The 5,460-nt window shown below is 40.2% G+C and overlaps 1 long non-coding RNA gene across 1 annotated transcript; it reads left to right on the top strand.

The window, feature by feature from the left end:
* The first annotated feature begins 2,780 nt into the window (after positions 1 to 2,780).
* Positions 2,781 to 4,367, top strand: LOC125920224 (uncharacterized). The gene is made up of 2 exons (XR_007456985.1): positions 2,781 to 2,941; positions 4,156 to 4,367. It is a non-coding gene; the product is annotated as an uncharacterized LOC125920224 (long non-coding RNA).
* The last annotated feature ends 1,093 nt before the right edge of the window (positions 4,368 to 5,460 follow it).

A 5,460-nucleotide genomic window follows, 5' to 3' on the forward strand; every position in this document is an offset into this window, starting at 1 on the left:
ATCTTCAACAAAGGAGGAATGAATATACATGGAAAAAAATCTCTTCAACAAATGGTGTTAGGAAAACTGGACAGCTACAATGCAGAAGAATGAAACTGGACCACTTTCTTTCACCCTACACAAAAATAAACTCAAAATGAATTAAAGACCTAAACATGAGACTTGAAACCATAAAAATCCTTGAAGAGAGCAAAGGCAGTAACTTCTCTGACATTGGGCATAGCAACAGTTTTCTAGATATGTCTCCTAAGGCAAGAGAAATAAAAGCAAAAATAAATTATTGGGACTACATCAAAATAAAAAGTTTCTGCAGTGAAGGAAATAATAAAACTAAAAGGCAAGCTATGGAATGGAGAAGATATTTGTAAATGATATATCCAATAAAGGATTAGTATCTAAAATATATAAAGAACTTACACAACTCAACACCAAAAAACAAATAATCCAATTTAAAAATGGGCAGGGGCACCTGGGTGTCTCAGTTAAGCAGCTGACTTCAGCTCAAGTCATGTTCTCGTGGTTCGTGGGTTCAAGCCCCTTGTCGGCTCTGTGCTGACAGCTCGGAGCTTGGAGCCTGCTTCGGATTCTGTGTCTCCCTCTCTCTCTCTCACACTCTCTCTCAGTCTCTCAAGAATAAATAAATGTTAAAAAAATTTTTTTAAATGGGCAGAAGACATGAACAGACATTTCTCCAAAGAAGACATACAGATGGGCATACAGACACATGAAAAGACGCTCAACCTCACTCATCATCAGGGAAATGTCAATCAAAACTACAATGAGGGGTGCCTGGGTGACTCAGTCTGTTAAGCGGCTGACTTCAGCTCAGGTCATGATCTAGCAGTTCACGAGTTCAAGCCTCTCATCAGGCTCTATGGTGATAGCTCAGGAGCCTGCTTCAGATTCTGTTTCTCCCTCTCTCTCTACCCCTCCCCCACTCACACTCTGTCTCTCTCTTTCTCTTAAAAACAACTTTTTTTCTTTAATTTTTTTAAAAACTACAATGAGATATCACCTCACACCCGTCAGAATGGCTAAAATCAACAACACAAGAAACCACAGGCAAGGATGTGGAGAAAAGGGAACCCTCTTGCACTATTGGTGGGAATGAAAACTGGTACAGCCACTGTGGAAAACAGTATGGAATTTCCTCAAAAAGTTAGAAATATAAGTCCCACGTGGTCCAGTGATAACACTACTGGGTATTTACCTAAAAAAACAGAAAAATACTAATTCAAAGGTTACATGCATCCCTATGTTTATTGCAACATTATTTACAATAGCCTGACTATAGCAGCAGTCCAAGTGTCCACTGACGAATGAATAAAGAAGAGATGGTGTATATATACAGTGGAATATTATTCAGCTATAAAAAAGAATGAAATCTTGCCATTTGCAACACCATGGATGGAGCTAGAAAGTATAATGTTAAGTGAAATAACTCAGAGAAAGACAAATACCATATGATTTCACTCCTATGTACAATTTAAGAAACAAAACAAACAAGCAAAGGAAAGAAAAAGACAAACCAAGTATCAGACTCTTAGCTATAGAGAACATACTGATGGTTACCAGAGGGGCAGTGGGGGGGGGGGGGGGGTGGGGGGGGATGGGTGAAACAGGTGATGGGGATTAAAGACGACACTTATCTTGATTAAAAAAAAAAAAAAACAGAAAAGAACATGTTGGCTCAGTTCATTAAGCATCCAACTTTGGCTCACGTCATGATCTCGTGGTTTGTGAGTTCAAGCCCCTCATCGGGCTCTGTGTCGATTACTCAGAGCCTGGAGCCTGTTTCAGATTCTGTATCTCCCTCTCTCTGCCCCTCCACCCCCAAATAAATAAACATTTAAAAAAAAAACATTAAAAATAAATTAAAATAAATTTTTTAAAAAACGGAAAAGAACAAAAAAAGACTAGGGAAAAAAAGATCAGACTATAACACCAGAGATTTAATTTAGACATTAGGAATAACTTTCCAATAATGACAACTAAGAAACAAGAGGACTGGGTGGTCAAGAAAGATGGCAACATCATGTTCTGCAGAGGACTTAAGAGATTCTTTTTTAAAAGTCAGTTTGAGATATTTCAGATACAGTCCTTCCTGAACCAGGAAATGAAGGCGAACTCCCTGACCCTGTTTGAACGAAATTTGATCCTTTCTCAGACAGCTGGCTCTAGTGAAATAAAAACCATAAGAGACAGATCATTATACTTTAAATTGATCAGTGCTAAAACCATGAAAGGAATAACTGACTGGTAATCTCATCTTTACATACATTTTAAGTGTAATTACTGTAAACTTTTATAACGAGAAGCACTTTTGTTTGGTAAAAACCATATTGGACCTATGATTTCACTTAATTTTAATATTCCTCTGAGGCAAGCATGAGGAACTATCCTGACTTTCCTGATGAGGACACAAGCTCTCATAAGCTATGACACTACATCTCCTAAGACCTAGCAAGGGCTATTCCCTGTGGGCCACATGATCACCAGAGAATTGCAACTCCCAGAGCTAGTGATTCCCATTCCTGGTGGAATGTGATGAGAAAATCCTTCAGGACAGTGAAAACCAGGACAGGGGGGAGGGGTGGATGAGATCACTCTCCGCCATATATTCACAATCACAACCTTCTCTTATTGGGTACAAAAGCATCAGGCCTCCAGATTCTGGGATGACCCTAAATTTGGGAAGCACTGGAGAACAGCCATCAAGGGCGCAGGCCCACAACCTAAGAAGACAGTTCTCTGATCAATCAGCTTGCTACCCTGGACCCTAACCCTACAATCAAGAAAAGAAGGTCTCTCTTCTGCTTCTGCCAGGTTTCACCCACATGGCCTTTCCCCTGAGGTCTCCCCTGCCCATCCTTCTATAGTCAAGAAACCACGCCTCATGGGTCCTCACTCGAACATGAGAGAGCAGCGCCAAACCAAGCAGGTATGCTCCAACCCAAGGGACAAGGAGTTGGGGTGCCTGGGTGGCTCAGTTGGCTAAGTGTCCAACTTCGGCTCAGGTCATGATCTCACAGTTCGTGAGTCCAAGCCCCGTATCAAGCTCTGTGCTGACAGCTCAGAGCCTGGAGCCTGCTTCAGATTCTGCGTCTCCCTCTCTTCCATTTCCCCACTCACTCCTCTCTCTCTCTCTCTCTCAAAAATAAACATTTAAAAAAATTAAAAAATAAAAGGGACAAGGAGTAAGAGAATGGAAGCCTGAGGGCAGGGCCAAGCCATGACTTCTTGGTCTCTTTGAACAATACAAAGAGCCAAAGTATGTCAGGTGTGGATGGTTCCATATAGAGAAAATCATGGAGAAACAAGTATAGGATAAAGAGATAGAAAGGTAGGAGAGCTTAAACACAAACTAAGAAATGTGAGGCCCATTATTCCTTTCTGGAAAGTGCTCCAGAAACTTGCATTACCGTGAGGGCTTAATTCAGACTCAAGAGTTAAACACAGTAGGCCCACAATAGACTCCATTGTCAAGATTTTCATCAATAAAGTACTGGAGTATGCTGCCCTCAAAGGCACTGCTTGAGTGACAGGTCATTTTCTCAACCTTTTTAAGTTCCCTACTCCCTAGTTTCATCTGACACCTAATATCATATGGAGAAGAAGACTGTCTCAGATGTTCACCTGTGGCATATACAGTGCTAGCCACACTCTCTATATGGTCCGATCTATGACTTACTGGGAATTCCTCTTAAGACAGAGTCTGAGTGATGGGTGATGAAGAAAAGTGGGCATATCTGCATATGTCTAAGTATAGTAACTGTATTTTCTTGAGTAGTCCCCTTTCAAATACTTTATCCCATATTTATCCCCCATAGCAGCAAAATACACAAAATTTTCCAACATTTTGGCAATAAGATTACATCTTTGTGAAAGAACACATACACTGACAAAACCTCGGTCATCATTCAAAACTCAATTTGGTTCAGAAATTAAGGCAGGGAGCTTCCTTTCTCTTCAGTGCCACATGGGCAGCAATGTAGGATAGCAAAGAATGAACACTGCATAGAAAGATGGTATGCAACCAGTGGATCTCCTCCCTTACTTCATGTTAGATATCCTGGGATAGGATCGTGAAGGCAGTGCCACCTGCTCAGTGAACCAAATCTCTTTTATTTCCATTCATGTGACAATGACATCTAGGGCACAGCTTAGGTTGCCTGAAAAAAAGAGAAGTTACTCGGCAGACATCACCTCTGACCCAGAAGAGAAACTGACCCTCATGGACAAAGATACCATGATCTTCGGCCGCACCTGGTAACTTGGAAATTGAATGAGACCCAAGCACATCACAACTGCCAAGCAAAGAAACCAGCAAACAAACAACCAGTAAAATAAATGTGATATAAAAGGCACTCACTTTATCAGTTCTTACTGGGTAGTGGAATATAGTGATCAGATGTCCAAGTTTGGTTCATAGAACAGCACTGTAGATTAGAAGAAAATATGAATTATAAGGTCACAAACCCACTTCGACTTTGAGTTATTCTTTTTTATGGACCTCAGTTTCCTCCCCTGTAAATAATGCAGCATAACTGGAAACTACTGAAGGCTCCTTTCATTTTTAATATCCTATGATCTAGATGGTCTCACAGTCTACAATTCCAACATAGCTATTCTCCAGACTTGAAAAGCCATCTCATCCAAAAATATTTCCTACAAGGAAGGAATATTTAGGATTTTATCAAAGATGGTGGCCTTTGAACACACAAATGCACATATTACATGACAGAAAATGTAGAGTTTTTTTAACTCTTTCCTTCCTAAACAAAATCTAAACAAATGAACATAATGTACTAAAAATTATACAACATAGCACTAACCCAGGACTTAAAATTTGTCATAACATCAGTAAAATAATAAGCAGAACACATTATAGCAACAAAACAAGTATTAAAAAAACATCAGGGCACCTGGGTGGCTCAGTCAGTTAAGCACCTGACTTCCCCTCTAGAAAATAGAGATTCCTCAAAAAATTAAAAATAGGGGTGCCTGGGTGGTTCAGTCAAACACCTGACTCTTGATTTCAGTTCAGGTCATGATCTCATGGTTCATGAGTTTGAGCCCTGAATCAGGCTCTGCACTGACAGTGTGGAGCCTGTCTGAGATTCCCTCTCTCCCTCTCTCTCTCTCTCTCTCTCTCTCTCTCTGCCCTTTCCCTGGTCATGCTCTCTCTCAAAATAAATAAACGTTTTTAAAAATTAAAAATCAAACTACCCTTCAACCCAGCAATTGCACCACTAGATATTTATCCAAAGGATACAAAAATGCCAATTCAAAGGGGCACATGCACCCCAATGTTTATAGCAGCATTATCAACAATAACCAAATTATGGAAAGAGCCCAAATGTCCATCGACTGATGAATGGATAAAGATGTGGTGTATGTATGTATATATACATACATACATACACACACACACACACACACACACACACATATACATAC

This window comes from Panthera uncia, chromosome B4, assembly GCF_023721935.1.
Source record: "Panthera uncia isolate 11264 chromosome B4, Puncia_PCG_1.0, whole genome shotgun sequence".
Taxonomy (NCBI): domain Eukaryota; kingdom Metazoa; phylum Chordata; class Mammalia; order Carnivora; family Felidae; genus Panthera; species Panthera uncia.